This window comes from Drosophila yakuba, chromosome 3R (genome assembly GCF_016746365.2).
Source record: "Drosophila yakuba strain Tai18E2 chromosome 3R, Prin_Dyak_Tai18E2_2.1, whole genome shotgun sequence".
Lineage (NCBI taxonomy): Eukaryota > Metazoa > Arthropoda > Insecta > Diptera > Drosophilidae > Drosophila > Drosophila yakuba.
The window spans coordinates 795378-803647 of NC_052530.2; the positions used below are offsets into that span (position 1 = coordinate 795378).

Below are 8270 nucleotides of genomic sequence, written 5' to 3' on the forward strand. Positions count from 1 at the left end.
AAAATAAAGACGGTTCCAAGCATCGTTCTACGGTTAGCTAAGGAGGGTAAGTTAATTAACATTAATCTACTTGAATAAGGAGGTAATCTGCGGTTTGCATCCCAATTAAGGCGCCGTAAGGCAAAAAGTAAGAAGTTCTTTTGAACCGATTCAATGCGGTCCGAGTAAACTTCATATTGTGGACTCCAAACAGGTGATCCATACTCGAGGATCAGACGGACTAGAGAAAAAAATAAAGTTTTTGTCATGTAAGGATCATCAAATTCCTTTGACCACCGTTTTACAAAACCAAGCACACCCCTGGCCTTATTGACAATAGACGAAATATGGTCTGAAAATTTAAGTTTAGGGTCCAGAAGAACACTAAGATCATCAACATGTGTTATTCTTCACAAAGTGTAAGTTGCGTGCATTGAGTTGGCACGACAAAAGGTCATAACTTTACACTTAGAGCCATTTAAGTTTAATACGTTATCACGGCACCATGTTTGAAAGCAATCTAGATCGGATTGTAAGTCCAAATGGCGAGAAATGTCCTTATATTGCAAGCATAATTTTACATCATCAGCGTACATTAGTACACGCGAATGATTTATTATTAAGGGAAGGTCGTTAATAAATAAGGTAAAAAGGAGCGGATCTAGGTGGCTCCCTTGTGGGACGCCGGATGTGACTCGGAGAATACAAGAAAGAGAATTTTTAAAGAGGACCTGTTGCGTCCTGCCATTCAGATAACTTAGAATCCAATTTAGGAGATCAACAGGGAAACCTAATAAATCAAGTATTTTTTATTAAAAGTGAATGATTAACAGAGTCGAATGCTTTACTAAAATCCGTATAAGTGACATCTGTTTGAAGATTATTTTTGAAACCCTGTACTACGAAGAAGGTTAGCTCCAGAAGGTTAGTAGTTGTTGATCTGCGTTTTATGAAACCATGCTGACATGGTGAAATAATTGACCTACAAAGGTGCTGCAAATGAGGAGTGATAACGTTTTCTACGTAAACATAGCATTATTTGCCAATCTTTTCCCGTAAGACGTCGTCGATCAATCTTTGGAAGATGCTTCCCGCATTCTTCAACCCAAACGGTAATCGACGAAATTCGTACTTTCCGCCGTTCACCGAAAAGGAGGTCTTTTCACGGTCATGTTCGGCCAAGTATGTCTAATGGTAGCCGGACTTCAAATCTAAGGTTGTGAAGTACTTGGCTTTTTCTATGTTTGCCAGTATCATGGGGATGTTTGGCATTCGGTACTTATCAGCGATGGTTTTTTCGTTAAGTTTCCTAAAGTCTATAGCCAAACGCTTATTTTTGTTGCCCAGTTCATCATGGCCATTTTTTTCAACAACCCATGTTGGATTGTTGTAGGGTGTAGATACACCAATGGGGTGCGGGTATAATTTGGAATATACCGGCTTATCATCGCTTGTGCGAATTGTGGCAACAACAGAAGTATTAAACGGGAGTGCCTCGTTAGAGGCTGAAAATGCCTTAGATCTGTTTGCGATCATGCTTCTAAATTCGGTTTTTACAGATTCTGCTACCGTAATGTCATTCACGCTAGTGAAATTTACATCGTCGCAACTATGATGCTGTAGCTCTTCAACAACAGAACCATAGTTGATTGTGCCTTTCTCTGTGTCTACTTTTGCTCAAACTTGAGCTAGAAAATCAAAACCAATAATGCCATCAAAAAGTGTTAAGCTGTCCAAAAGGAAAAAATCCGCTGATTTCCCGAAAACGTTCATTAAACATTTCTGTTTAACTCTGTTAGAACCGTGGACCTTTTGTCAGCGTATGTGCAGTCCAGTCGAGCAATAATGGCATAAAAATTTAGTACCGTGTTATGGGACACCAGTAGCGCTCTCACTATCCAACTGATTTTGTTTCTTATGATTGTGACTGCCTGGTAGTGTGTCTCGCTCTCATCGTATGACCTGAAAATTACATAGACGTCCACCTCCGCCACGCCACATAATTGCCGTGGTCCCCCTCAAACTGGACTGGAATGGACTTTACTATGTCGAGTTTTAAGTCACATTTAACGTTTGGTTTAAAGCCAATTCTCTTCCAATAACGCTTCCACGCGTAAGTTATGCATTTGTTCTCTAACCTGATTTAGTTGGGTCTGAAATGACTCCATCAGCCTAGTCTCCTGCTGAGCTAGGTCCTGGATAACGGCACATTGTATGATTGCCTGCAACTGAACAGCGTCCATGTCTGTATTATTGTTAGTTGTCGAGCGAAAAACTTGTTGTTCAAAATCCCACCCTTCGTCACTATCGTATTCTACCTTCACTTCTCTGTATTCGCCCGCCGATTTCATTTACCGATGGTTGGCACTTCGCACATGAATTTTTTCCGAGCACGGTTTCGGTTTCCTAGAGGCGGCGCTTTTTACGTGCGCAAAGAATAAAAATATTAATTTTATTTATTATGTAGAATTACGTTCAGTAAAGTAAAGTAAAATATCTCAATTTTACTTTGGGTATGCAATGGGAAATGATATCTGATAAAAGTATGCAACAATATCTAACTATAACTTGGGGTATGCAACGGGGTTCCTAATAATAGTTGAGCGCCAATTATGTTGATCGTGTGCTCCAGTATTCCTCCTTTACGGATGGTCCCGGTAGATAGGTTTCACGAAGATGGTTGATCCCCTGGTCCGGGTGTTACCCAGGCGGAATCTCTTCTAACGTAGATTACGGTGGAGGGCGTGACTCTGCCCCCTTTGCTGGACACTGGCCTTCGGGCTCAGCGTGGATAAATTATATCAAACAAAATGTATTTTACGGCAAGTCGCCGGAGTAGCTGTGTCTTTATTTCTAAAGTGCTCGCTTAGAACTGAATACAAGGAATATAGAAAATATGAATTTACCCTAGCTCCAATGCACCACTCAATAAGCTTATGGTCGGCAAGCCGACTCAGCATTTATGCAGCACAGTTCGGTACCCCGGATACTGGGTGTCCGATTGCCGCTGCTGACCGTTCTTAGCGCGGAGCGCTGAACTCAGTTGGGGCGCATAAGCATTTTTTATCTGAAGCTACTTAGTTGCTAGGGTATTTATAAATGTAAACTATATAGCTGCCGCGACGAACTTTTAGGCGGAACCGCTGGCCTCCCAACTCGAGCAACTTCGCCCAGCGGTTCTTGTGCCGTCTGCCCGCCTGCAGCTCGGCCTCTTCGACCACCCGGGGTGGCCACTCCTCTCGCTCCAGCTCCCTCCACGGCTTCTCGTTCGCCGACTCCTGCCTACGGAGGCAGGGTCGCCGCGGCGGCTGGCGAGACTCGGGGCACGACTCCTGGCGCGAAAGTTTTGGTGGTGGTTGCGCGGGCCACACCCACGGACCCTTCGGACGCGTATGCGCGGATCGCGTGCTCGCTGGTCAACCGGCCTTCATCAGACCGCGCCCATTTCCTCACAAACGCGGGCCTCCGGTTTGTCCTCCGCCTCCGCTGGTGCGGCCCATGCCGATTGTGCGCAGCGTCTGCGCGACGTGCGCCTGGTCCACGTTCCAGGACTGCTGGAGCTCGCACCTGGGCCCCTCTTCACCATGGGGTAGTGGTGTCGGTGTGCGGTGGCTGCGGCGCCAACGGCGGCTGTGGCTGCGGCGTCTGTGGCTGCGCCAACGGTGGTGGCTTCAGCTGCGGCTGCGCCTGTAGCTGCGACAACGTCGTCGGCGGTGGTGGTGGCTGCGGCTGCGACGGCGGCGGTGGTGTCGGTGGCAACGGTGGCTGCGTCTGCGATGGCGGCGGTGGTACCTGTGGAGCCCAAAGCGCCTCCTCCTTCTCCTGCCCCTGTGCTAGGCGCTCCTGCCACGCGGCCTTGACGGTGAATGCCTTCCGCTCCTCCACCATCTGCTTGAACCGTCGCAGAGTGGCGTTCCGCGCGTCCGCGAACTCATGCAGCTTCTCCGGGTCCCATGACGGCATCGCGTTTTTTTTATTTTTTTTTTCTTATGTATACGGCAGGAAAAATAAATCTTCTAAAGATACCGTCTACCGACCGTAGATGGTAGCACGATTCATATCCCTCCAAATAGAGTTATGCCTACATACTAAACAAAAAACTCCGCTTCTTCTCCTGTCCTTAACATGCTCACCGGGTCTGCCACTCAAATCGCCCTAATCGTGCTAAATCGCACTCCCTCTACTTGTGCGCTGAGCTGTTGCATGGTGCTCCTTCCTTGACTCTTTAGTCGCCTTTTACGACCAACAGAGCGAACTGTGGTAGAATTCTTACCCCTCCACCACACGGGAGTACTCCTCATCCGCCATTTCTGTAGGCCATCTCGTCCTTGCGGACACGCTTCAGCATGCGGACTATGATTTCGTGAGCACCTTTCCAAACGTCTTTGTTCGCCAACATAGCGGCAACTAGGCCTCTTGGGCTGAGAGGTGCACCAGCGAGCGACTCCAGTTGGACCTTCTCCACAGCGAACCTGGAGCAGTGCAGGAGGATGTGCTCTGCTGTTTCCACCGCGTTTATGCAAAAGAGGCATTGCGCTGTATCCACATGGTGGAAACTAAACAGGTACCCTCGGAAACAACCATGGTCCGTTACGAACTGGGTCATGTGGTAGTCCACCACTTTGTGCTCACACTCTGCCCATTCCGTTAGGTCAGGGATAAGCTGGTACGTCCCTCGCGCACGTTGCAACTCTTGCCACCTGGTCTGCCAGACTCCACGAATCCACTCGAGAATCTCCGTTTGGTCAACACCTTCTCGCGCTAGATATTTCCGCTTTATCTTCAGGTCAATGGGTAAAATGCCTGAAAGAGCATGCGCTGAGTCATCCGAAACGGTTAAAAGGCCCTGATTAGTCTCAGTGCCATTGTCCGTGATACTGCCCACGCACTAGCCAAGTAGGTTACTTTGCTTGTAACACAGCTCCAGATAGGGGCATCGTAAACCAGCGTTGCCTTACTAACCGCCGCAAGCAGAGTCCTTGCCGGCAATCTGGGTCCTCCCACGTTGGGCACAATTCTTGCCAGCGCTCCAGCTGTCATTGCCGCTTTTCTGTTAGCATACGTTGCGTGGTCCTTAAAAGAGAGCCTACGGTCTATTAGGACTCCCAAGTACTTCAACGTTCCTGCTGAAGTGATTATTTCTCCCTTCACTTCGACCTGCATGCTTTCAATTCTCTGCTGCTCAACAGGACTAATTCCGTCTTATGTGCCGCAATTCCTAGGCCGACTTTCTCAAGCAAATCGGTAATCGCCCAGATCGCCACATTACTGTTGTCCTGGAGCTCCGGTATTGTCTTTGCCACCGTTGTTACCGCAACGTTGTCGGCGAAGCAGTGTAGCTCCACGCCTCTGGGCTTGCTAATCCTCAGGATCCCATCATACATGATGTACCACAAGATCGGTCCCAGTACCGACCCATGTGGAACCCCTGCACAGAATTGGTGGCATTTGGGACCAGCTTCAGTAACATACAACAGCGTGCGTTCCCTGAAGTAGTTGCCAATTACGCTTCGTAGATAACCGGGTATGCTCATGTTACGCATTGCGCCGAGGATATTGGGCCATCTCGCTGAATTAAACGCGTTCTTCACGTCGAGTGCTACTTCAGTTACGGACGGTAGCTGCCTGCTGCGTTTGCAGGCCCCTTACCTTTCGTCCAGAAGACAGTATTGGAAAGCCTCCCTAAAGACCTCGGGTCTTGCGGTGGCAGCGGCCTCACCGATTACCCCAGGAATACCATCAATGACGGGTACTTTGTTCGGCTTGATCCTCCTCGCTGCTTCGACGGCTTCGGATGCGGTGATACACGAAAAATCGGAGGCGGAGGCTTGCAGAGCGGGTTGCCATAACGTGTCTTGGCAATAGCTCCGACACGATGCTGGCCAGTGCGGCTGGGTCCCGAGGGGTTCCTCCACCAGCGACGTTAAGTTTTTTCCGGACTTTCTTGTAGGCAATACCCCATGGGTCGTCGTCAACGCTTGCAAGCAAGTCCTTAAATGCATTTGCCTTTGCTGGCTCGCTTCGCTTTGTATGCCTCCGTGCATTGGGCGTGGTGCGGTTTTCCTCTGAATCGTGGCGCTTGTCGTCTCGCCCTTAAGCATTTTGTACGGAGCTGGTGTAAAGAGGCACTCAACCAGTAAACAGGGGGCTTGCGTTTCGCAAATGTTTTTCTCGGCATTACTGCGTCACATGTTGCTTTGAGCATGTTCATAAGCGATGTCACCTTGGTCTCCGCTTGTCCATTTGTGGTCTCCATGGATTCAATCTGGTAGACCAACATATCCTCATTCAGTTTTTTGATGGCCCTAGTGCAAATTTCCGCTGTCTGGGCATCGGCCTCCTTGTTCGTACCCGGAACAAAATCAGGTTATGGTCACTCAGGTCCTCTTGCACCATCCAGTTTGCGTTGGCCACTAAGGCACTGCTGACGAAGGTGACATCGATGTAAGACGAGCCTCTGTTGTTATTAAAGGTCGGCTTGAGGCCGTCGACTAGCAAAACAAGTTCTATCAAGTTCATTGTCTCAATCACTGCACGTCCTCTTGTGTTGGTGGTCCGGCTGCCCCAATTAGTGGCTCAGGCATTGAGATCACCTCCTATGACTGCTGGTCTGCACCCTCTTGGATGATCAACAAGCTTTCTAAGCATGTCCTCGAATTGCTCCAGGCTGTCGCTAGGTGGAGCATAGCAGCTGGCTTTGTAGGTATGGCATTCAAAACCACCTGTCGCATGGTTCTTATCCACGTCGTTGCTGCAGATAAGGCATCTTGGTGGCGCTGCGCAGCCAACACACACTCCAAAGTGTTTGTGTGTTTGTGAGTGTGTGTGTTTGAGTGACTCTGAGCTTTAGATACCCCGAATCGTCTACCCCCCTTCTTCACCAAAGGGTTTTGTTATTGTTTTCCACACTTCGTGTCATCAGGCCCGCCGGCGCCCGCGCTTCCCGGCTTCAAAGCTCTAAAATGAGCCGTTTTCCTCTTTTTGGTTGCCGTGTGCTCCAATATACAAATCACTGGTGACGTGAATTTCTTGATTCTGAACCAAAGCCGAACCTTTTTTTTCCAGTTTGGAGCTTTTATCTGTAACGAAAACTAACAACAAGTTAGTTTGGCCCACGGACCTAGAAAAGCATCCGGACATTCTCGACATAGCGCTGTCCAAGGGCATCGATCGAGCCAAGATAACTTGCCACCCAAACGCCGACCTATTTTCGGACCACAGCGCGGTCGAGTTGTTCCTTAACCTTCCGGTGCAGAAAAGGGCAGCTCGACCAAGAATGTTTAGGAAAAGCACCCACCTGGAGGCGTACAAGGAGTGGCTGGTCGAAGCAATAAACCCGAACGTGGACCTATCCTCGGCAGAGCTAGTCGACGCCAGCATCGACAAACTGACCAACGAAATGCACAGCGCGGCTGAGCACGCCACACCAAGGGCCACAGGCACACCTAGGCCCCCCCACAGGGATATACACCTGTGGTCGACGGAAGTCGCCGATATGGTAGCGGAGAAACGGAGACTCAGGAGGGTTTGGATGCACTCGCGTAACCCACGGGACAAGAGGGCCTTCAATAGAGCCACCAAACATCTCAAGGACAGACTCCTTGTCCTACGGAGAGCCGCACTCGACAGCTTTTTAAGCGAAGTAGAGCCAGGAGACCCACAGCACAACTTGTGGAGGGTGACCGGCAGCATCAGACGACCGACCAGGAGGGCAGCGGTCGTCAAGAAAGCCGATGGTACCTGGTGTCGAAGCGACCTTGATAAAGCAGAGGCGTTTGCCGGTCACCTGGAAGAGGCCTTCACCCCGATTTTAAGGTGCACTCCAGAAGAAATTAACGAAACCCTACATGAGGAGGTTCCGCCGGTACAAATCGACCACCACGACATGGTGACGGTTGAGGAAGTAGAAGCGGAGATCCGTGGGCTAAAATCCAACAAGTCACCTGGAGCTGACGGCCTCGAGGCGGCCGCCATCAAGCACCTTCCCACTCCCTGCATACAACTACTGGCCAACGTCTACAACAGCTGCCTACAAATAGGCCACTTCCCAACACCATGGAAGAAGGCTGTGGTAATTTTAATCCTCAAGCCAGGCAAACCTGAAGCTAAGCTCGCCTCCTACCGTCCGATAAGCTTGCTGGCAATCCTCTCCAAAATATTCGAAAGAATATTATTGCGTAGAGTATTGCCAGAACTGGACGAGGCTGGTTTGATCCCGGATCACCAGTTTGGCTTCAGGCGCTCTCACTCCACCCCAGTTCAATGCCACCGGCTGGTCAGTAAAATTCTGG

At 49.5% G+C, this 8270-nt stretch overlaps 1 pseudogene; it reads right to left on the reverse strand.

Moving 5' to 3' along the window:
* Positions 1-4276: 4276 nt before the first annotated feature.
* On the reverse strand, positions 4277-6898 carry LOC122319614 (annotated as a pseudogene).
* Positions 6899-8270: the final 1372 nt, after the last annotated feature.